We start from the raw sequence: 24,968 nt of genomic DNA, 5'->3' as shown, positions 1-24,968 counted from the left end.
TGCTTTGGATTCTGTGTCTCCCTCTCTCTCTGCCCCTCCCCTGCTCTCTCTCTCTCTCTCTCTCTAAAACAAATAAACATAAAAAAAAAAAAAAAGAACAGGCAGGACATGTTTGGAGAAGGACAAACAGATGAAGAACGCGGAGGCCCATACATGTAAATGTGGGGGCGGTGGCATGATACAGTAGGAAAAGACTGGAAGAGAACAAAGTGGGGGAGAGATTGGGTTCTTGGGTGAACAGTTTGGAAGATACTTGAATGCATTGGGGAGGCACTAACATTGTTGGGCAGGGAAGGAGCTAACAAGGTCTGTGTCAGGAAGTGGGGGCTGGTATGGGGGAGGGAGAGACTCTATGTACGTGGAAGGGACTGGTTAGGAGGACACTGGATGCCATGAGCTGACAAGGAAGGCCAGCCTCTGCTGCTTCCTGCATGTGTGACTTTGGACAAGTTCACTTCTCTCCCCTGGCCTCTTCTTCCTTATCTCTAAAATGGGATCAACCCATTCCAAGGTTTTTTTTTTTTTTATTTTAAAAATTAATTTACTTCTTTTGAGGGAGGGGGAGAGAGAGAGAGAGAGAGAGAAAGAGAGAGAGAAATCCCACATGAAGAGGGAAGGGGCTGAGAGAGAGGGAGGACAGAATCCCAAGCAGGATCCATGCTTTCAGTGCAGAGCCCGACACGGGGCTTGATCCCATGAACCTGAGATCATGACCTGAGCCCAGATCAAGTCGGATGCTTAACCCACTGAGCCACCCAGCTGCCCCCATTCCAAGGGGTTTGATGTGAGGCTTAGAGGGTGTGGGTTTGTCTGTCGTACGTAAAGCATGTAAGACCTGTGACTTGGTGACGGCCGATGAGGATAGTGGGGAGGGAAGGCGATAAAGACGATCACGTGACGAGGACTTCCCGAACATTTTTCATTTAATCTTTGCAACAACCCTTTAAAGTGGGTGTTATTGTTACTCCCATTTTACAGATGAGGCATCTGGGACTCGTGGTAGCTGAGGTGGTTTGTATCCCACATAGAGGCTCAGGCGAGTGGTGGATGAGGAGAGAGCTTGGGTGGGGATGCATCCTGAGTGGGCCTACTTCTCCCTCCGCCTGGGGACCTGTGTGTGCTTGGTGGGGTCAAGGACAGCCCTGTCATGGTCTATCAGCCTGGAAGTGAGGGGACGTCACTGAGGAGCCCAAGGGTGGGGAAAGGCACAGAAACTTGTCATCGGAATAGGATGGGATTAATCAGAGTGGGCTTCCTGGAGGAACCAAGTTTTGAACAGGTTTTATAAGAGGGGAGTCATCTTGGGGCAGGAAGCGTATCACAAAGGAAGGTCATGTTCCAAACTGATGTCATGATCTTCCCTCCCAAATCTGTTCTTGTTTAGTGCCAACTGCCTTCACAAACCCGGAGCTGGGAACAACTGTGCTGCCTGTCTCCCACTTCACCCTTGTCCAGCCCGTCACCGGGCCCAGTCAACACTGCCTCCTTAGCTCACTGAAGGGTCCTCCCTCCGTCTCCAACACTGTGTCCCTGTACAAGCCACCACGGTCCCATCTGGACCTGACAGTCCTGCCATTTTCCACCCACCAGCCTGGATGATTTTCCCCAAATGCCCAACGGATCGTGTTGAAGAGAATCAAAGGAGACAGATGCTCTGATGTGGGAGGTCCAGGAGCAATACGAGCCCTCTGCTCTCCAGCACCCTGCCTTCTGGGGGCTCCCCTCCCCCAGTGAATAGCCTGTGTCCCATTCACTGGACAAAATCACAGCAGTGGCACAACTGAGTTTTTTTTTTTTTTTTTTTTTTTTCAGAGGTTGGGGAGAGACAGAGAGAGAGGGAGAGAGAATGTCAAGTGGGCTCCACACCCAGTGTGGAGCCGGACCCGGAGCTCGATCCCACAATGGTGAGATCATCACCTGTTCAGAAATCAAGAATTGGACCCTTAACTGACTGAGCCACCCAGGTGCCCCCATACTGCTATTTCCGCACTTGATTTTTTTCTCTTCACCATATGTCTTGGGGCTCATCTCATGATCTCACAGTTTGTGAATCTGGGCCCTGCATTGGGCTCTGCCTGGACATCTTGGAGCCTGCTTGGTATTCTGTCTGTCTGTCTGTCTCTCTGCCCCTCCCCTCCTTATGTTCTCTCTCTCAAAATAAATACAAAAAAAAGTTAAAGAAAAAAAAAAAAGAAAATGTGGCATCTCTGTGCAGCAAAAGAATTAAAAAAATGCAACCTATAGGGCGCCTGGGTGGCTCAGTCGGTTAAGCGTCTGATTTCAGCTCAGTCATGGTCTTGCGATTCATCAGTTCGAGCCCCGTGTTGGGCTCTCTGCTGACAGCTTGGAGCCTGAAGCCTGCTTCAGATTCTGTGTCTCCCCCTCTCTCTTTCTTCCCCTCCCCACTCATGCTCTCTCTCTCTCTTTTTATGCTTGAGAGAGAGAGAGAGAGAGAGAGAGAGAGAGAGGCAGAGTGTGAATAGGGGAAGAGCAGAGGGAGACAGAGACACAGAATCTGAAGCAGACTCCAGCCTCTGAGCTGTCAGCGCAGAGCCTGACGCGGGGCTCAAACTCATGAACTGTGAGATCATGACCTGAGCCGAAGTCGGATGCTTAACCAACTGAGTCACCCAGGTGCCCTCCCCACCCAATTTTTTAAATGCAATCTATGGAATGAGAGAAAATATAAAAAGAAAAACAATGTACCTTGAAGATCTTTGCATGATAGTGCACAGCGGACGCCCTCATTTTTAATGACTGCACACTTTTTTTTTAAATTTTTAACTTTTGAGAGACAGAGAGAGACAGAGTATGAGCAGAGGAGGGGCAGATATATATATATGTATATATATATACATATATGTATACACATATATGTATATACATATATATGTATATACATATATGTATATATATAAAGTTTATTTATTTATTTTGAGAAAGAGAGAGAGATGGAGAGAGGAGCAGAAACAGGGAGAGACAGAATCCCAAGCAGGCTCCTACTGTCAGCACAGAGCCGGATGGGGGGCTTGATCCCAGGAACTGTGAGATCACGATCTGAGCCAAGATCAAGAGTTGTACGCTTAACTGACTGAGCCACTCGGGCACCCCGAGACAGCTAACTTTTATAAAGCTTTTCCATCTCTTAAGTTGAAGCCCCATAGCTCCTTCCTCTTCAGGGTATTCTAACAGTGGCCTTCTGGAAATAGAGCTTTCTGGCAGATGAACAGGGGGGAGATTTGGGGACAGGTGCCCTTTATCTGTCTTTTTCCAGCAAGCAGAGTCAACTTCCCCAAGAAGCTCTGTGGAGCCCTGCCTGCCCATCTCCTCACTCTCTCCTGTCCTGCCTGCAGGTACGTGCAGGAAGGTCGGTTCCGAATCGAGGAGAGGACACTGACAGCCTTCCAGTGGCTCTACAGCCCTCAGCAGCATCGCATCCTCAGCCGCGCTGACCTTGAGTCTCCCTCCAGGTAAAGGGACCACAGCCCTTACCCTCCTCACTCTGTGGCTGGGTCCAACCCCCCATCCCCGCCCCCAAAGGTGATACTTAATGCAGCCAGCTCTACACTGGTCCATAAATCTGCAGTGGGGAACCACTGTCCTCAGTGGTAGAGAAGCCTCCCAGGGTTCTGGAAGGAGTTTGTCAGTCTGGGTGCTTATTCAGCCTAGAATGCACTGAGTGATTTCAGGCAGCTCACTGCCTCTGCTTTCTCCTCTGCAAAATGGGTATGATCCTGCATTCCCTGTCTTCTATCAGGAAGATCATGAGTCTCAAGTGAAATGATGTCTGCAGAGACTCCTAAGGCCTGGGGTCAGTGGGTTCCTCTTTAAGAGGGGGAGTGGTGGGCAATTTGCTGGGCTGCCTCCCCACCCCTTCTCTGACCTGGGTGGGTGGAGCCAGCCCTGCCTCCCTTGTCTCTTCCTTCCCCTTGTCTGGGCATCCAGCCGGGAGCCTGACTCTCGGCCAATAGGGCTTTTCCTGGTCCAGATTCCTGCTCCCAGGCCCCTGCCCACTCTTCACCGCACTGTGGACAGGTGTGACCAGCATTAGCAGTCTCAGCAGAGGTCCTGGGTAGCCCTGCTGCAGCCTCACCCCTACCCAAGGCCTCTGGGAGACCCGATCCTGAGCCTTTCTTCCACTTTCCCCCTCAAGACCTCTTTGCGCTAGCTCCTTAATTCGCAGGACCCTCACAGTCAAGGGTGAGCAGGCCTCACCTCCCAGGGGTGGTTTAAGTGAAAGAGGAGTGGAGGTGATGTCTTTGGGGGGGGCCTATCATGGGCTGGCTAACAAGAGAACAGGGGTGATGCTGTACGGCTGCTCTCCAGCCACCCCAGGAATAAGATTTAGTCCATGGAGACTTGCCTCCCAGATATCTGCCAGGAATCCTATTCAGCTAAGTGCATCTGCTCCTTCTCGTCTCCTCGAGATTTCAGAAGGTTCAGGAAACAGTGAGGTGGCTGGGTGCTCTGGATCTGGATCTGATACTCTGTAGGAAGAATTAATTGGATGATGATGTGAGAGTGACAGGAGCCCTGGGAAAGGGGAACTCTTGGTAGTCAGGGAACGGATAGTCAGACAAGTGCCCTGGACACCTTAGGGTGGATTTCAAATAATGTAGAGGAAAGACAGGACATCCTCTAGAGCTTGAGGCAAGACTGTTGGGAAGGGTGCCAAAATGAAATCCCGAGTGTGTAACTGTGAATGTTTGTAGGGAAAAAGAAAAAGGCTGGTGTGGCTGCCCTGGGAGCGTGCTAGTGACACGTGGCCATGAAGGGCACATGGTCGGATTCACTTGTAGGCAACACGCAAAACCCTATCGCGTGCCGTTCGCCATCTGACATGGGGTAGCTTCTCCCTCACCTTCTCACCTTTCCTTCAAAGCCCTTGCCGCCATCTGACATGATCTTCTTTGTCTATTTGTTCCTTGTCCATGACGCCATCCCCCGGAATGTAAGCTTTATGGGGGCAGGGCCTTTTTCGGCTTGTTTTCCACCCTATCCTGACGTCCTGTTTCAATCTTTTTCTTAATGTTTATTTATTTTTGAGAGAGAAAGAGAGACGGAGCATGAGCAGGGAAGGGGCAGAGAGAGAGGGAGACACAGAATCTGAAGCAGGCTCCAGGCTCTGAGCTGTCAGCACAGAGCCCCACGCGGGGCTCGAACCCACAAACCACGAGGTCATGACCTCAGCCGAAGGCGGACGCTTAACTGAATGAGCCACCCACGCGCCCCCTTGACGTCCTGTTTCAGAGAAGGAGTTCATTAAACAGGCACTGGGGGGATGACAAATGAGCGCTATGCAGGCTCTGAGCCTGCAGGAAGGCTGGGAGAGGCCAGCCCCATGGCAGGTGGGCCAGCTGCACCTGCGCAAGGTAATAGCAAGGGAGGAAGTGGAGGGTGGGAGCGCCTGCCCATGCAGGTGGTCTGAAGCTGACAGAGCTGTTCCATCTGCTGAGCCAAAGAACAAGAATTCATTTGAGAGTCACAGGAGTAGAGCTGAGTCCTGGGAGGAGGGAAACAGTCATAAGACAGGATGAAGCCATTTGAAATAAATTCAGCTTTCATACTTGGGAAGCCTGCACCCCAGGGGAGTTGAAGAGGAGGCTGCCATACTCTGTGATTATACTAATTTTTGTGACAGAATATTAATAGTTAATTTTTTGAGTGCTTATTATGTGTCATGTTGTAAATGCTTTATAAGAATAAATTGGTTTCGTCTTCCTGACAATGCTAGGCTTTAAGTACCATTGTTCTCCCCATATTTTGGATGACGAAACTGAGGCACAGGGGTTAAATAACAGGTAGTAATTTTCAGTGCCTATAACCACTATGCACACTGCCTCTCAGAGAATAAGGCATGTGTCCCAAGGTAGGAGCTAGCTAAGGTAATTTCTATATTTGCCAAGAGGAATTAAATCCAGAAACCATAAATAAGGAACTCGGCATCTGTCCTGGTCACATGTCAGAGTCTGTTTTTATTATTTATTTGTTTTTATTATTTATTTTTATTTAAACATTTTAAACGTTTATTTTGAGAGAGAGAAAAAGAGAACACATGCACATGTGCACATGAGAGCACACAAGCAGGGGTGGGGGGGGGGAGAGAGAGAGAGAGAGAGAGAGAGAGAGAGAGAGAGAAGCCCAAGCAGGCTCCGAGATGTCAGCACAGGACCTGATGTGGGGCTTGAACTCAAGAAAGGTGAGATGGCCTGAGTTGAAACCAAAACCAAAACTCAGACACTTAACTGACTGTGCCACCCAGGTGCCCCCCTCCCTGAGTCTGGTTTTAGAGAGATGGTTTGGGGGCAGCTGGGTGGCTCAGTTAGGTAAGCATCCGACTTCGGCTCAGGTCATGATCTCACGGTCCATGGGTTTGAGCTGCGTGTCGGGCTCTGTGCTGACCTACTTCGGATTCTGTGTCTCCCTCTCTCTCTGCCCTCACCTGCTTGCATTCTGTTTGTCTGTCTGTCTCTCTCTCAAAAATAAATAAACATTTACAAAAATTATTAGAGAGATGGTTTGGTGGCGCTTGGAAAAAGAAGAGCAAATGAATTCCCTGGGAACCCATCCTGCTGGGGAAGCTTATTCACTTTTCTGATTAGTTTTCTAGACTAGAAAGTAGGTTGGGTGGTGGAGTAGAAGACTGTAGTTTGATGAGTGGGTTGCCATTGGCTGAATCCTGCTCCACGTGTTTATGAGTGGGTTGGTGAGGAAGGATGTGGAGAGCTGGTGACACTGCTGATGGCACGAACCCCAGGCACCATCCCAACAGGCAAGATGGCAGAACTGGGACCCAAAATGCCCTGGAGGTTGGATTCTAGGTCCAAGGCTAGTAGGTACAGTTTAACAGGGATGAAGGAGAAATCCGTTTTGGCCTCCAATCCTGTCTGTACTTGGGAGGGAGACATGGGAATCATGGTTCCAATTGACTAGAAGCTTGGATATGGCCCCATGATTTACGTTTTAAGAAAATGCTTGCATCTGGGGGCTGCAAGAGCTCAGGGCAGAGTCCAGGGCAGGGGAGGGAATGTCCTGCTGTTCTGAGTCTCAGACGCTAGGAAGAAGATTCCTTCATTTGTTCATTTGTTTGGTGGACAGCGACTGAGCATCTCCTCTGGTAACACTGTGCCCCAGATTACCCTGGAATGGCCGAGCATGTTGCATTTCAGGGTAAAACTGCTGAAGGGACTCAGCCCCTAGGCTGGCCACCTCTGCCTTCCTTTCTTCCTTCCACCTTGCTCTCGGTCAGGCGCTGGTGTTACAGGGCCTTGTCCCAAGGCAGACAAGGATCCTGCCTCCATAGGGTACATGTTCTAGAGGGAAAAGCAGACCATAGACACACAGACAGAATTTCTTAAGATGCTCAGTATACTGAAGGTGCTAAAACAGGGCATCGAGATAGGGTGACCAGTAGGTGTGTAGGGACTTTGGAAGAGGTGGAAGTGCTCTTTGAGAAGGGGACATTTGAGCTGAGTCCTGAAGGACACAAGGGGGCAGCCATATGGAGAAGCTGCTGGGGAATGGGGGAAGGGGACACAGGAGACGGATGGAAAAGTATTGCAGGAGGAACAGCAAGGACAAGACCCTAGGTATATTCCAGAAGCAGAAAACCATTATGGCCAGAGCAGAGTGATGCCATCCATGGTCAACAGACAGAAGGGAGGCAGATTCCAATAAAACTGAAGAAATGGCTTTCTAGCCCTTAGATTTGCCTCAGGACGGCGTGGGCTGCCCCCTGAGGGAGTGAGCTTCTCATCAGTGAGGTGTACAAGCCATATTCCAGCCGCTTCCTGGTGTGGAGGTTACCCAGGAAAAGACTCAGGCATCCCAACCCCTTCAAGTTCAGGAGCATCCTTGGTTTGGCAAGAAGCTGGGAGGATGTCTGCGGAGTGAATGAAAGAAAGCTCCAGCCTGCGGATACAAAGCAGGGGCATTTCAGGGGTTTGGCAGTCCTAGAGGCCTTCTACTTCGGGGGCCAGGTAGCACCATACCTCCCCCCTACATCCACTCCACGCAGAGCTGGAGAGAGCCCCAGAGTGTCCACCTCCGTAGCCCAGGAACCCATGGTGGATCTTTCCACACCTCCCTTCGCCACCGCCCCGCGGCCCCATCCTCCAGAAACTTCTGCAGGCTGGTGGGCTGTTCCCTCTTCTCCCCCGGGTCCCTCGGGCGCGCGTGCCCCGCCTCGCGCCTTTGTTCCCGAGGAGCCGCCTGGGGCAGTTTCCTAGCGCCGGCGACGAGAGCTTCCCGGCCGCGGGCTCAGCGCTCGGGCCCCGGCGCGCCCCCCGTCCCCGCAGCGGGGCCGCGGCGTCGCAGGCGGCGGGAGGGCGGTGGGAGGGGGCGGGGGCGGGGGCGGGGGCGCGCGGCCCGGGCGGCGGAGGGCGCGCCCGCCAGGTGCGCGGGCGGCGGCGGCGGCGGCGGCGGCGGCGGCGGGGCGGAGGGCGCAGCTTTGTGCGTTCGCGGCCGCCGGCCGGCCGTGCGCGTGTGCGCGCCGCGGTGACGGCGCACGCGGCTGGGCGGGCTGCGAGGGAAGCCCGCCGCCGGGAGGGGGCCCGGGTCCGGATGGCGATGGGAGGACGCCGCCGTTGCGGGCGCACGGGCGGGGTGAGCAGCCGCCGCTGACTGTTGACATTCGGTCCACGTCGAGGAGTGAGCTCTGCGCCGTGCGTCGGAGAAGGTCAGTGGGTCCGGGGCTGGGTGGTGATTATATGCATAAACAGCCTGGATCAGGGCGCGAGTCCCGGGTGTGACTGAACGCGGAATCGGGGCGTATGTTACGAGTGTAAATGCGTGTGTTCGCAAGGAGAAAGACAGCCCGTACGTGTGTGAGCTCTGTGCTGTGATCCCACAGGGTAATTAAGCGTAATGGGTTGTGTTTCGGAGATGGGGTGACTGTCCTCAGCAATCCATGCGGGTGGGGCATTGCGCACCACACATCATGTATCAGGGTGTGTGTGTGTGCGTGAGTGAGATGTTGCTCAGACCCTGTCAAAGTCTCTGGCTAGAGAAGCTGACCGAGGTGGAGGTCAGAGGTGGGGTGTTTACAGGTGGTGGTAGAAGGAAACAGCCGGAACCCCAGGAGGACCTGTGACTAGGCTGGTTTTGTTTGTCTGTTTGTTTTGCCAAAAGGCCGTAAACCCCACCCCATCCTCACTCCAACCTGTGCCTGTTGCAGAGAGGGGAGCTAGGATGACGGGGTGCTGGCAGAGAGGCCTTAATGGACCTCCCGGGCAGGGCCAGCCACCAGCCTGCTGCTCATTTCTGGAGGCCCTGGGTGAGTGAGTGAGGGGGGAGTCAGCCTTGGGTGGGGTTCCAGGGCAGGTGTGTGTTCAGGGGACCTCAGAACTGTGCAGAGTCCACTTGGCTTTGCCACCACCAGATACTGCGTGTCTGGACCTGGGAGCTGGCTGGGGGGACATCCTTCTTTCCCCTCATGTTTCCTGCAGTTCCCTCCACACCCTTAACAAACCAAAGGGCATTTACATGCAAGTGGGGTTTGGGCTCTGAATGCCTGGGATCTGCCTCTGTTGAGTGGCCCCCTTCAGAGCAGCCTCCTTAGGGAATAATAGGGTTGTCCTGGGCTGGGCGCCAGGGCTCTTGGGTTCTTTTCATGATTTGTGATCCTGTGGCTGTACCTTAAGCTCGACAGGCCTCAGTTTCCCATGGAGAGGGAAGAACCCCCTCCCACCCCCCCCCCCACCGTTTTTGCTGCAGGGTAAGGAGAGCTCAAACAGCTGTGTGTGTGTGGGGGGGGGGGTAGGGGTGGGTTGGGTAGGGAGGCTGGGAGTGACTCAGGGCGTGTGAGGTCCCAAGAGTGATTTCCCCCAGGAGAGTCCCATCATATCTTTGTGACTTGGGTAGAAGTTGGGGGAGGCTCTGTCCTCACCTCCAAGGAGGTGTATGGGGTTTTCCGAGTCCAGGGGTGGGGTAGGGTGGCTGTCTGCTAGATCTGGCTGCTCAGGTTTCAAGAAACTACCTCAGGTCCCCTCTCCTTTCCAAGATGTTGAACACTGGGGGTGAGCTTGGGGACCTGCTTGGGGGCTGGGATGGGGGACTGGAGCTGACGAGCCACAGAAGTTTCTGGGTAGAGGCAGATGCTAAACGTGGGTAGGACCAGGGCACATCTGGCTGGGGTTCCTGCTCAACCCAGGGTGTTGAGGCAATTTGGTAGAGGTGGCTTCAGTTTCAGAGAGGACGTACCTGCTGCAGGTGCCCTCATACCCTCTGCTCCCTGTTTCCCATACCTTGTCTGGATCAAGTGTGGCTGAGCCAGTGTGGTTCAGAGTGACTTCAGCCTTGAGGAAAAGGGCCCCCTGGTGTGGACGGGCCCCCTGGTGGTGGCAGCATCTGGTTAAGCATAAAGGCTCTGTTGTTACTCAGACCTGGGTTTGAGTCCCAGCACCACCACTCTCTGTCTCCACCTGTGTTCCCCCAAAGCAGAGGCTGAGAGAAAGGCTTGTGTGTGGTGGTTTATTTGAGAAGTGGTCTTGGGGAACAAGGGTGGGGCAAAGGGCATGAAGGGGAAAAGACGAAAGATGGCTGGCTGGCTGATTCAGTGGAGCATGAAACTCTTGATCCCGGAGTCATGAATTCAAGACCCACGTTGGGCATGGTGCTTACTTTAAAAAAAAAAAAAAAAAAAAAAGACAAGGATGCATTATTTTTATTACCACCACTCTGCCCTGGGCAGTCTCCTGAGGAGCCTTAGGGAATGCGTTTCAGAACTGCCCTGCTGGGGAGAGAAATAGGGAAGCGTTCATCCATCAGCTCTGTTCCCCACTGGACAGAGTGGTTTGGTGGACATTAACTCCCACCTGCTTGCAGGCTGCCCACGCGTGAGGCCCCAGTGGGTTCTCGTGGGCGCCCCACACTGCACCTCAAAGAAGGCCCCACGCCGCCCTAGGTGAAGTTTTGCCGGGTGGACCGAATGCCGCTGCTCAAAGTCTGCGGGGAGCTGGTCGTTGCTGACGTGGCTGGAGTAAGAAGTGGGGCAGAGAGGGCTGAAGTGGCATACGTCCAGCACACCACCTGACCTTGCGCAAATTACCTAACTTCTCAGAGCTTCAGTTTCCATATCAGGGGTTGTAAATGTTAAATGAGACATTTATGAAAATTTTGAACATGGCGATGGGCCCTTAAACATTGTATTTCTGTATAATCGGGAAGACAGCACATTGTGGGTGGCTTGGATATTCATTCACTCAAGTGGAGGAGGAGGCAGGATTCAGTGACTTCTAATGACAGCCCCCCTCACCTTTGGCCGTAGGATCTGAGGCTCCAGGGCCAGACATTTGAGCTGGTCAGTTCCTCCTGGAGCTGTGGCCCAGTCTTCCACATCCCCTGAAACGTTCTGTTTCACGTTCTGTGAATTTGAGCCAGCAGTGCCTTGCCCCTGGGCCGGCTGCTCAGACATGCCTCTTGCTTGTCTCTGGCAGTGAGGTGGGGGGTGGGTGGGTGGTGAGGGGAGCGGTGCTTGAAAGAGTAGTGGCGGGAGGGTGGGTGCTGGCATTTGGAGTTGGCAGATGGTTGTGGGCATTGGTCTGGGCCCCTGTTGGTGGGGAGGGAGTTCAGCACAGGAGGTGGAGGAGGGCGAGAGAAAAACGGAGGGCAGGAAGGGAAGGGAGACTGGCCAAGAATGAGGAGGAACCACGGGCAAGGTGGGGCAAGGTGGGCAGCCTGGGTGGCTGGGATGGCAGGGACAGGCTGGGCCTCTGGGAGAGTGATGGTGTGGTGTGAGAGAAGGGGACGACCGTGTTTGAGGATGAGGTGGGGGGTCCAAGGGCGTAGGCCCGGCCGGCTTCGTATATCAGAGTACAGCATCGAGACTCGGGATCCTCGTTCTCTCTTTCTCCGGAGTGGCTGCCAGCCCCCCCCAGGCCACCACCTGCTTTGGAGGGGAGATGCTGACTGCAAACACTTGGTCCTGTCGAGGATGTGCCTCTGCCGAGGCCTGTACCATGGTGGTCCTGGCCTCTCTACCCTCTGCCATCTCCAAGCAATGTGCTGCCCCCTCAGGAGAGGTCACACCGTGGGGAAGTTGTCTAGCCGCCTCCTGCTCATGCACAGCCAGCTCAGGCTGGCAATAAAAGGTCACTGTGCCCGTCTGTTGCCTGTAGGCAAGGTCACACCAGCCTAGGCTGGTGATGTTCAGCAACCACTGTCTTCATGTACAGCCATTTCAAAATTCCTCTGACCTCTGCAATTTGGGACTCTTTTTGTTTTTAATAATTTTAGTAAAAAAACAAACAGTGATGTCTATCCATCTCCTCCCTTTTTAAAGAGGAATTCTAAATGGAGTCAGATGACACTCTTCTGGTCCACACCTCTGTTTCAGTGCTTTGGTGCTTCTCCAGTGGGAAGTTCTGCTTCATGTCTGATCTTAGCCTGCCGTGCTGCACTTAGTTTTTATTTTTATTTTTTTTCTTTTGCTCTGTTTGCCACAACCCTTCAGGGCTCCTTTCAACCTGCCCAAGATGTAAAGCAGCCATGGGGGCTTCCAAGGCAGATGGGACACCAAGGCAAGGCTTGTGCTTTTGGGGGACCTGGCCTGAAACCAGGCTGTGCTGAGTCCCTGGCCCTGCCCATGATAAGGTCTTGACTTGCAGCTTGCTCTGAGGGCCAGGTGGTTTCCCACCCCCTCCCCTAGGTCAGATCCAGGGCTGGCAGCCTCGTTCCTGGATTATGCTGGGTGTGCCGGCTGGGCCCTGAAAGGTCTGGGCCAGCAGATGGCAGCAGGCATGGGCACCTGGGGGACCCTGCTGACTAGATGACTGGTAGTGAGCAAGAGCAGGAGGGGAGTGACAGGCCGCCAGGCACAGTGAGATGTGCCTGTACGTGTGTGCACGTCTGTGGAGGTTGCACATCTGTGGAGGGTGTGGGTCCTCTGAGTATGTCTCTGTGTGCATTGTTGTGTGCTGTTCGCTGGTGTTCTTTCCTCTGGGGATGTGTGTTGGCCACCCACTAGGTGCTTTCCAGAGTCCTAAAGGGTGTGCCTGTCTGATGGCAGGTGATACTTGACCCCACTGGGATTGCCTGGCCCTACCTGGGGCCCCCGAGTCTTCTGCCCTCCCCACTTCTGCCTTCTCTCCAAGCTTCCTGTCCCTGTCCCTCCCTCCCTCTGTTTTGAGGAAGTTGCCTCTCCCCCACTGGCTGTGTGGGTGCCCACTGCCTTTGGGGCAGGGCCTGGGGAGAGATAACCAGGGCCCCATCCTTTGAACTCTGAGCTCAGGGTGGCAGGTGGGTAAGCCCTAGTTTGAGGATATGAGTCAGGAATGGCCACAGGGGGTGGGCAGAAGCTTGGCTCTACGTGTCAGTGTGCTTCAGGGAAGTATATGTGCACCCCTTACACTTGACTACCCCCTCAGAGGCCTGGGTATCAGTGCAGCCATGGGAGGGGCCCCCAACCCCCACTGTCCATGCTCTCTTCCCCGGTAGCTGTGGCTAGCAGTTTCCAACAGGGAGCAGAGTGGTCTCTGGGGGTCTGGGCATTCCGCTTGGGGACCTTGGCCTCAAGTAATTCCTGTCACCACAGTCACTTGTATATGTGGAGTTCCTCCTGTGCCAGGCCCTGGACTGCACACTGTGCATGTATTAGCTCATGGGCTCCTCAGAGCAATTCTGTGAGGTGGGTTCTGGAAGCATCCCCATTTTATGAGGAAGTGGAGGCTCAGAGAGGCTGGGTCACTTCCACAAGATCACACAGCTAGTAAGTAGTGGAGCCAGGATGTAACCCAGGTCTGTTCTTTTTTTTTTTTTTTTTTTTTTTTAAATTTTTTTAATGTTTATTTATTTTTGAGACAGAGAGAGACAGAGCATGAACGGGGGAGGCTCAGAGAGAGGGAGACACAGAATCTGAAACAGGCTCCAGGCTCTGAGCTGTCAGCACAGAGCCCGATGTGGGGCTCGAACTCACGGACCGCGAGATCATGACCTGGGCCGAAGTCGGCCGCTTAACCGACTGAGCCACCCAGGGGCCCCAACCCAGGTCTGTTCTTGATAGTTGCTGCCATTCTGTTCACTCTTCACAAAGCTGGATTTTCACATCCTTGCTGTTTCCCCTGCAGGGAGGCTGTCCCAGATCACGCTCTCCAGACAGGGCTCCCCACCCACCTGGTCGCCTTTGGATCATATCAACCTGTCGTAAATACCTGTGTAAAGTTATCCCTCTTTTATCTTTCACCTCCTCCCTCCCAGGCCCCCCAGGGCAGGGATCTGTCTTGTTCACCGATATATCCTCAGCATTAGCAGAGAGCTTGGAACACAGTATGGATGTAAATTGCTTTTCTGACACCAGTTCTATTGTGTGTGTGTGTTAAGGGGGGACGTGGTTTTTCCCACATGTGTAACCAAACAATTTTTGGACACCAATAGGGTGTCTGAGAATTCAATTCAATTCTGATGCGATTTACCTGGAGATCATATCATATTCCACTGGTGAGGATTCAGTCGGACAAGGTACTAGTCCCAAGCCCAGGTTGTTACCAGTGCTTCTGACCGACTGGCTATAAATCAGAGGTTCCCAGGACCTCCTCCTCCTCCTCCCCCCATTGGGGCAATTTGCTAGAGCGGCTCACAGCACTCAGAGAAACCTTTTACTTACTAGATCGCTGGTTTATCATGAAAGGATGTAACTCAGGAGCAGGCAGATGGAAGAGGTGTGTGGGGCAGCATGTGGGGAGAGGGCGCCACTGTCCCCATTTTTCCACCAGCCTGGAAGCACTCCCAACCCGGTCCTGTGTGTTTTTATGGAGGCTTCATTACATAGCCCCAATTGATTAAATCATTAGCCATTGGCGATTGAATCAACCCCAGCCCCTCTTCCCTCTTTGGAGGTCTGAGAGAGAGGTCTGGCCTTCTAATCATGTGATTGGTTCTCTTGGCAACCGGCCTCCACCCCTAGGTGCTTCTAAAAGTCACCTCATTCACATAACAAGACACCTTTATCAGGCTCCGCACTTCTGAAACTACAAGGGTTTGGGGAGCTGTGAGCCAGGAACTGTAGACGAAGACCAAATGTGTATTTCCTATGAATCACAATATCGCAGGGTGCAATAAACAAGCCCTGAGTGAATGAATGAATGAATGAATGAATATATGAAGATATGTGTGACTCAAGGCCCAAGCTCCAAACCCCTCGTCTGTTGCTGTCTCTCACACAGCAGAGACCATGGCAGAGTGGCTAGGGGCACAGGCTCTGGAGCCAGCTCACTGGGTTCCAGTTCTGGCTCTATCACCAGCTATTCCGGTTATTTGTACTGCGTAATAAACTGCCCAGAAGCTTATGGCTTAAAACAGTGGTGACATTTATTTTGCTCAGGAATTTGCAGTTTGGGCGGGGCCTGGCAGGGATACTTCTGTCTGCTCTGCGGTCATCCTCTGGGGTGTTTCAAAGACTAGGGGATGGAATGGTCTGAAGGCTCGGTGGCTCATGTCTGGCATTTAAAGCTGGCTGTTGGCTTGAGGACTCAGTCCCTCACCACAGGGGCCTCTCCCTTTGCTCTGTCTTCTTGTCACCCAGGCCATCTCCCTGTGTGCTAGTTCGGGCTTCCTTACAGCATGGTGGCTGGGTTAAGGGGCAAGGACCCCAAGAGACAGCCAGCAGAAGCTAGTTTACCTTTTCTTTTTAATTAAGAAAATTTTTCTAAAAAATTTTTTTATATTTGAGAGAGAGCGAGAGAGTGAGCATGAGCGGGAGAGGGGCAGAGAGATGGAGACAGAATCTGAAGCAGGCTTCAGGCTCTGAGCTGTCAGCACAGAGCCTGATGCGGGGCTCCATCTCACCGTGAGATCATGACCTGAGCCAAAGTCGGACACTTAACCCACTAAGCCACCCAGGAACCCCTGTTTTACCTTTTCTTATCCAGCCTTGGAAATGATGCGGCATTGCTTCTGCCTGACTCACAGATCCACACAGGTCCAGGAGGGCACGGAGATTCCATCTCTCAGTAGAGGGGTGTCCGTGTCACCTGGTAACAAGAGCATGTGGGACGCAGGATATATTATGGGATGGTGTGGCTGTCTTTGGAAAGTATAATAAATCTGCCACAGTTCCTTCCTAGGAGCGTGACCTTGAGCAAATTACTTAGTCTCTCTGTGCCCCGATTTTTCTATCTGTCAAATGGGACAATGTTAGTATGTACTTCACTGGGTTGTTTCTTTAGCAGTGACTGTAGTCCCACCTACAGATCTCCCGGCCTCAGGTGAGGCGTTGGTGCCGGCTTTCACCAAGCTATAGGATCCAGCTCCAATTTCCCACCACTTGCATGGAATACGGGAGCCACCTCACTGTTCAGAGCCCTTTCGAGGTGGGGCTAGTAATGGGGAGAGAAGAGGGGACCTTGATGGAGTGTCTCCATTATTATGTCATTGTAAGTTAGCCTTGCTCCCTTCAAAGGGGCAAGGGACAAGTTTTGATGGAGATGTAACAAGGCTGGGACCCCAGCAGGATTTCTCTGTGCCTGGGAGGGCAAACCCTGCTAGGGCCCCCATCTTCATTCAGGGGAGTCACGAGACATGAATCATGAACATGTTGTGTTTGAGCTGCAGGGCTTTAAAAAAAAAAAGTGTTTGAGGGAGCTCCTTGCCTCTTCTCGGTCCTCCCAGCCTGCCTCCACCTGAGTCACTGTTCATCTGCCAGAAGGACCGCTCTCTCGCCCAGCTTGCCAAGGTTTGCTCATCCTGGCCCAGCTTGGGGCTGCTCCTTGGCTGGGCATTGGTGGGGGCCCAGCCTGGTGGTAGCTCACATCTAGTGCTGGCCTCATTCTCTATAGGAATGGCAGACTTGTTAAAAGCAGGGCCTCTGGTTTGAATTCTGCCATTGTCACCTACCAGCCCTGTGACCTTGGGCAAGTTCCTTAACCTCTCCGTGACTCCATTTCCTCACCGGGATAGAGGACACGGTTGGGGCCAGGATTAAATAAAGTAAAAAGTATGACATAACTGGTTCATGGGAGATTCTTGAGAAATGGGTACAGTTATTTGTTACAGATGAAAAAAATGCAGAGGGCGTTAAAGTGGTTTCTCCATAGCTATTATTCAATGTCAGAGCCAGGGCTGGAACCCACGGTTGTTGCTGATCTCCTGCAAGACATAGAATTCCCCCACACGTGTCCCCCAATCCCTTATGCCAGGGGAAAGTATGGCTACCATCCTAGAAATACAAGCAAGATGCTCTCTTTTCTTTTTCTCTTTTAAAGTTTTACTTATTTATTTAGAGAGAGTGTGTATGTGAGCAGGAGAGCGACAGAGAGAGAGAAAGAGAGAGAATCCCAAGCAGGCCCCACACTGTCGGCGCAGAGCCTGATGTGGGGCTCGAACTCACAAACCATGAGATCATGACCAGAGCCGAAATCAAAAGTTGGGACACAACCGACTGAGCCACCCAGGCGCCCCAAGACGCTCCCTTTTCTTCTTTGCGGTACCCAAAGTTGCCTGCAGAGGGTGCTGATGTCCACATTCCAGCCTATTCAGGAGAGGCTCTGCAGTAGGGGAGGGTCGGGAGTGACCCAGCTGGATGGAGTGAGAGCTAAGAGAGCTGGCTCCGTGATCTCCTTTAGCGAGATCTCCTTCAGACAGCTCCTAGTGCCCAAGACTTCCACAGGAAGCTCCAGGGACACCAAAGGTAATGGGAGTGTTGTAGTGGATTTGCTACCAGTGTTTCTCACTGGGCCAGAGTCATCAGGGGAGTTTGTTAAACATGCAGGTTCCCTGGCCCCTCCCCAGAACAATGGAGTCAGAATTTGAGCAGTTGCATTGGCTAACACACCTATAGGTCTATGCCAGGCATTCCTCTGAAGGCTTCGTGCATATTAGCTCATTTACCCCTCCCAACAGTCCTCTGAGGTAGATACTATTATTATCCCCATTTTATAGATGAGGGGTGTGGTCTGAGGCACAGAGAAGTTGAGGGACTTGCCCAAGGTCACACTGCTGGTAAGCAGCAGGGCTGGGGTTTGAACCCATGTTCTTTTAAACTGCAGGTAACTCTCACACCCAGTGCATTTGAAAACCACTAATATATAACCCTGGGCCTGTCCCCTTTTTTATCTCTTTTTGCTTCCCATTATTTGTTATTATTTTAAGTAGTGTTTATTGTGCTTTTCTAATTATAGAAGTAAGACTTGCTTATTTCAGAAAACAGAAAAGAAGAAAAGAAGAAAAAAATCATGATCCTTAATCTTACCCCTTAATAATATGGCCCTGAACATAATATTTAGCCTATTTTATTCCATTCAGAAATATGCCGTAAGTGTCTTCCCTTGTCATTACATGTACTTCTATACCTACTTTATATTGGCGGGAACGTACTCTGTTGTTGGGAGATGCTATCTTTCTTGAACCTACCCTGTTGGTAATTTAGGTCATTTCCATTGTTCCGTAGTTATGGCAACAACGAGCTGGAGACTCTGGAAAGTACAACTTGTCGCATGGCTCTGATTTTTTTTCTTCTTGGGATGGTGTGGAATTGAGAACAGGGTTGCCAGGTCAAAAAGCATGCATATGAAAAAAACAAACCTCTGTACTGAAGGAAAATGTACATGTAGAGAAGTGCACAGGTTTTAAGTGTAGGGGTGAATGTCCATAAACTTGACTCACCCGTCTAAAACCAACACCCAGTTCCAAAAACAGGCCTTGATGTGTACTTCAGAAGCCCCCTTGGCGTGCATGTAAGGATTCTGATTTGTGTTGTTAAATTTCCTCCGGCAAAGTTGTATGTTGGTCTCCTCTGAGTTTCTCAAGATTAAAGCACAAACTCTTTGCCTAAAAGCAGAATGGATGGAAGAACCATCTGGAGTCAGACAGGGAGAGAGAGATCTTGGCCTGCCCTTTCTGGGGCAAGACCTACTTCCCTTCAGGGTAGAAGAGATGGTCCCAGGACTCGGATCAGTGTCAGTGTGAGCTCCAGATAGTTTAAGGTTTTAAAGAAATGAGGCTTTGTAGCTGCTACCGTTTCTGCTCTTGTTTGTTTGTTTATTTTTTAATTTTTATTAAAAAACTTTTTTTTAGCGTTTATTTATTTTTGAGAGAGACAGAGACAGAATGCGAGTGGGTTGGGGCAGAGAGAGAGGGAAGCACAGAATCTGAAGCAGGCCCCAGGCTCTGAGCTGTCAGCACAGAGCCTGATGCAGGGTTCGAACTCACAAGCTATGAGATCAAGACCTGAGCCGAAGTCAGACGCTCAACCGACTGTGCCACCCAGCTGCCCCTGTTTGTTTATTTTTAAGAGCAAACCATTCATAGATTTAACATTTTTTTCTTTAAATTATAACATGTTAATGGTTAAAAAAAATCAAGCAGCACACAGGACGTAAAGTGGGGGAGTGAAAGTCCCCTCCCCCAAATTTCTAGTTCTGGTCCCTTCTTCAGAGGTAAACAGTCTTGGACCATTGCTTATGTTCCATTCCAGAAATTGTCTAGGCATGCATAAGAATTTACGTATTTATTTAAACTAACGAGATCCTGTTAGATGAACTGTTCTTTTCTTTTTTTTTTTAAACTCTTTTTTAGGTTATCTTTATATAGTAACACACATAAATTCTGCCTTCTTTTCAGTGGCTCCATTGTATCCCATTGTATGCTTTTTCTCCAGTATGGTGAAGGTCATTCATGTTTTGTATTTGCTGTTTCAGACAGCGATAAAACTAACATCTGTATGCAAGGATCTTGTCAACTGGTGTGAGTTTATATGTGGACTAAGTCTCTAAAGACAAAATTGTTGGCCCGAAGGGTGTGTGCACTTGAAATTTTAATAGATACTGCCAAATCTCTACAGTAATGATGGGAGTGCCTGTTACCTTATATCCACATACCATTTTTTGGGTTTCTTTTAACCTTTACTATCTGATGGGCAAAAGTGATATCTTGTCGTTATTTAAGAAATTAAAAAAAAAACTTTGTTTTTTTACACTTGCTTAGTTTTGAGAGACAGAGAGAGACAGAGCACAAGTGGGGGAGGGGCAGAGAGAGAAGGAGACACGGAATCCGAAGCAGGCTCCAGGCTCCGAGCTGTCAGCACAGAGCCCGACGCGGGGCTCGAACCCACAGACCGCGAGATCATGACCTGAGCTGAAGTCGGACGCCCAACCGACTGAGCCACCCAGGAGCCCAAGAAATTTTACGCTGTGATGCATTTGATAGCTTTTTAGTGTCCATCCAGGTTCTGCTTGCAGTTCTCTTGGTAGGCTGGCAGCACTGAGCAGATCAGAATAGACCACGTGGTCATGGCTCAGGGTCATGCTCTTGGAGTCTGCTTTTCACTAGCACTGCTCTTGCAATTTTTTTGTCATCATCTTGCTTTTCAGAACTCATGCAATGGGAAATTCAGTCTGGCCCTAGAGATAGCGCACGCGGGGAAGTGATCAGTGCACCATAAATCAAAGGGCAGATGTTAGATGTCATTTTGTCTCGATCACCAAGTGTGGATTCCTAACTGATGCATGTTTGCTGGCTCTGAATGCCATTGCACCCTGTTTTCTGGAGACCAGAATGCCCTTCTCTGCCGCTGTTCTTTGTCCTCACCTGGCTTATGAAGGAAGCAGGGGTGAATGTTGCCTCCCCTTTGAGGAAAGTTCCACCGAAGCCCCCCAAAAAGCACGTGACCTGCTCAAGGTGGTTTAGTGGTGGAGGTGGGAGGAGAGCTGAGCCCCACCCCGTCATGCTAGTAGTTCATGCTGCGTGTGGAGCGGGGGCGGATCTAGGCCAAATGATCTAGTGCCGGCTTCTCCAGGGGCATCTGTTTCCGGAGCTTCCTGTAACTGCTCGTCCCCAAGCCTGGGAAAGGAGCTTGTCTCCTCTTTCAGCTCCCACTAGCGGCTGTGAGGACAGAGCTGTCCAAGCAGAGGAAACCGCACGGTCTCTCCCTTCCCTCCCGCCCCGGAGGGCCTGCAGATCCGGTGGAGGGGCAGGGGCTTGGGCTTCCTCCTCCTCCCACCCCAGCCGGCTTTCTCAACTCCACATTCCTGTAAAGCCCAGAGAGCTGGGTGGGTTCCCTGGAGCTCTGTCCTGAGCTTGGGGCTCTGGGTGGGACTTGTTCCCCAGCTGGACCAGGAACACCCACAGGCCTCCCCAGAGAAGCCAGGGCCTTGTGATTTGGTGACCCAGAGTCACCGTCTGTGGACGGGGCAAGGAGCGACCTCAGGACAGAAGGAGCCAGTCTAGCCTGGTGTTGGAAAGACTTAGGCACTCGTCTTTCCGACTTCATCCCTGTCTTCTCTTAGCTGTTGAGCTGTGCTTTTCTTTCAGGTGCTTAGGCTCCCTTGTCTGTAACATGGGCCCTGTGTGAATGGGGCATTTGTGCGGGTTCCAAAGGGGCAGTTTGATCTGGGGACCGGCACTTGCCGATGCAGACCATTTTATAGAACGGTGACTGATAACTTGGTCTCTGGAATCAGACCTAGCTCTGCCACCATTGTGCCGGGCAAATTTTGTCAAGTTCCTTCACCTTTCTGTGCCTCAGCGTCCTCCTCTGTAAAATGAGGATAGCAGTGTTACCATCTCAGAGGTGGTCGTGAGCTCGAAAGGAGCTAAGCGGTGAGGTCGGAGCTGGCCCGTAGTACGCTCACAGATACAGGTGCTGCCCTTGGCTCCTCTGTACCCATAGCTTGTCTCCACTCTGACTGCTCCGTAATCTGAGTCAGCGGAGGTCAGGGAGGAAGCTGGGCTGTGCTTGGTGGGGGTAGAAGGGCTGGGCCTGGCTCACAGGGTGCTTCTCTTTTCTCTTGACTCACAGTCCTTCCCAGAGAGCATTCAGACCCCTCGCTGCCCACCCCCACATGGAAGAGGAACTGAGGGGTCAGAGCAGGGGCGACAGGAAGCTGAGCGGGACCGGAGGAGGGGGCGGAATTGTAATAGATAATAATTATAATAGCTCCCATAATGGTGTGGGAGCCCTGTGCTAAGTGTTTACATTTATTTATAATCTTGTGAGCTTGGTGGCAGCCACCATATCATAGAGGAGTACACTGAGACCTCGGAGGTTAGGTTATGTGTTGGCAGTCACATGGCTCCAAAGCTTGGGAGACTGGCGCTGAGGAAAAGAGAGTGGAAGGTTGCTCTAGAATGCCTCTCACCTCCCTCTAGAGCTCAGAGAGTAAAACATAAGCCATCTGGGAACCTCCCTCTCTTCCTCCAGGCCCTCACTCTGAGGAGTGAGGAAGGCATGGGTCCATCTGGACTCTCCAAGGTTCCCAGATCTTAGTGGCTTCAAGGACATCCGGGATGCTGTGAGTCCTGCGCCCCTTCCTGCTGACACAGCCAGGCTATTGCCGCTCCTTGGCCAAGGATCTGAGTGTTGCATTACTCCTTGTCTTTTGTGTTACTATGCAAGAGACCAGAACTCCAGGTGGGAGATTCCAGCCTCTACGTGGCAGCAGCTGGGACCTTGAAATGCTCCTCCCTGCCTGTTCCCCAGGGCGCCCTGCCGACTTCCAGATGCCGGCACCTGGGCCTGCATCCCTACTGGGTTGTGGCCTCCTACCTGGGTGTTCACCTGGGTATCTCTGTAGATTGAGAGGACCGGCATGAGAGCATCTCTCAGCGGCCTCTTCCCCTAGAATACGATGATGGACCACAGGAAAACAGGGTCACACCTGTGGACAGATAAGACTAGATGATGGGTACTCGGAAGTGCCCCAGCTTATTGGTATAACCCCACTTCATTGTCTCACACACTAAATCACGTGCTCCCATGATGGGTTCACTATGAACTCCCTCTAATTGATGAAAAACTAAGTAATTTGCAACAGGAAATGTGTTGTTCGTTACCCGCATGACGGCCAGGCCTGTCTGCTTGGCCTGGAGTCAGAGTTGGTGAGGCAGCAGGCTGAGCAGCCACGGGTGTTTCTGACCTTCACTCTTACACACATCAGGCTCTCCCTCTTAGTTGGGACTTCCTCAGTGGAGAGTGAGAGAAATTCAATTCTATTTAAAAATTTTTAAAAAATATTTATTTAAGAAAGAGAGAGAGAGAGAGAGAGAGCGTGCAAGCTAGCAAGCATGAGTGGGGGAGGGGCAGACAGAGAGGGAGACACAGAATCTGTAACAGGCTCCAGGCTCTGAGCTGTCAGTGCAGAGCCTGACCCAGGGCTTGAACCCATGAATTGGGAGATCATGACCTGAGCTGAATCCGAGAGTCAGATGCCGAATGGACAGAGCCACCCAGGCACCCCGCCAGGAGATTTGATGATGTCCTGAAGACCTGACCTCTTCACTGGGTGGCAGTTCTTGCCCCTGCCCTCCTCTGTGTGGTGTTTCCATCCTGTGGTTTAGCAACCTAGGCAGGAGAAGGGGCGTGCTCTGGGAGTGAGTCTTGTTGGGTCCACTGACTTCTCCTGCCCCACTCCTGAGCTAGTTACTGTGGTTGCCCTGGTTGGTCAGGCTGGCCAGGTACTCCCTCTGGGGGTGGATGGAGCACAGAACTGTTTTACTCAGAGGGAGGCCAAGTGGATGCAGGGAGAGTAGGACCCAAGGCGTCCATGGTGCCTGTTGAGCATCTGTGGGGTGGGTGCAGTGTGGGGAGAGGTCTGGGCACGGAGTGGACATCCAGCGGGAAGCCAGTGGTCTGACGCAAGCCCAGAGGGTGAACCACAGCATCCTTCCTTTCCCGGTGAAGGTGGGGGCGGAGGATTCGGCCTGAACTGAGGACCACCAGGCTTCTGCCGAGAGGCCTGCTGCCTTAGAGGAAAGGACCCCACCTTTGCCACTCCCAGACCTGAACTGAGCCTGCAGCCCATCCAGTGTACCGCCTGCCGCCCATGTAGCCTTCCCTGCTTCAGCGGAGTCAAGAAAATAGAAATGCCTGTGCTCTTGGTCCATGACCCAGGGGTGGCCCCCTGGTCCCACAACACAGATCCAGTGCCCAGAGTGGCAGTGGACCCCAACCAGGAAACTGTGGGGAGGGTGGGCCAGTGAGAGAGGCCAGTGGCAGCAGCCACGGTAGCTTTGTTTCCCTTCCTCCACTGCTTGGGGGAGCAGGGCAGGGGCCTGGTCCCCACCTGTGTCTCCCCGACCTAGTCTGTGGTAGCATATGTGCCACACCCCTCCATGGGCTGTCATTAGTGAGCACCTACTGTATACCTGGCATGGTCAGCATTGGTGCATGCAGAGATGAGGGCTAGCTTTTTCTCCCCGCTAGAAAGAAACAGACTTGCACACACATGCCACCTTCCCACTGCTGACCTCTGGTTGGGCACTTGAGGGCGTCTGAGAAGCACAGATCTGTGACTGTGCGTGTGTACATGTGAACGTACCTTGAGGGCGTGTGTGCAGTCTGAGTGTGTGCACGTGGGTCTGTGTCCATGTGTGAGCCTGTGTCACGGGGAGTTGTGTGTATATGAGATGTACGTGCAGGTGTCTCTGTTGAGTATATGAACTGGCATGTGGATGTGCGGTACCTGTGCGCATGTGTGTGTGGGTGTGTAACGACACTTATGTGAGCATGCCTGTGCACTTGTGGGTCCTGTGCATCTACATGTGCACATGTGCGTGTGCCCCTGTGCTCATGGCAGTGCACGTGTACTCGTGTCCACAAGTGTGCGGGTGTCCTTACCTGTGTGGGGCTGATTTATCTGGTGTGTGCTGAGCCATGGTGGAGCAGGAAGGCAGAGGTCCCATCCTGGGCAGCTGCAGGGAGTGGGTGTGAGGAGCCATCTGAAGGGCTCCCCAGCCTTCCAGCGAGCTCTTTCCCTCACAGGTACGTCTGTGGGACTCCTCCGGCCTCCTTTGGGTTTTGAGAAGCCAGGGTTGTGTGGGACCGAGCTGCCAACTCGGGCTGTGGTGCAATCTGCCAGCCGAGCCCCTTCCGGAGCTGCGGGTTCCTCTGGGCATGGGGAAGCTGCCCTCTGCGACCTCCCCTGCCTCCTTGGTGCCTCCTGGAGGGCAGGACACACCTCCCAGCCCCGCGGCCTCGCCCACAGGAAGTGCTGGGGTTGGGGACAGGCAGTGGGGGAGGTGCCACACCCAGTGTCCCGCCC

At 52.3% G+C, this 24,968-nt stretch overlaps 1 long non-coding RNA gene across 1 annotated transcript; it reads right to left on the bottom strand.

The window, feature by feature from the left end:
* Window positions 1–10,466: 10,466 nt before the first annotated feature.
* On the bottom strand, window positions 10,467–24,613 carry LOC122206030. The gene is made up of 3 exons (XR_006196348.1): window positions 24,545–24,613; window positions 15,850–15,965; window positions 10,467–10,619 (listed from the first exon to the last, which is right to left on the bottom strand). It is a non-coding gene; the product is annotated as an uncharacterized LOC122206030 (long non-coding RNA).
* Window positions 24,614–24,968: the final 355 nt, after the last annotated feature.

This window comes from Panthera leo, chromosome E1 (assembly GCF_018350215.1).
Source record: "Panthera leo isolate Ple1 chromosome E1, P.leo_Ple1_pat1.1, whole genome shotgun sequence".
NCBI lineage: Eukaryota > Metazoa > Chordata > Mammalia > Carnivora > Felidae > Panthera > Panthera leo.
This window is presented reverse-complemented; position numbering and strand designations above follow the sequence as displayed.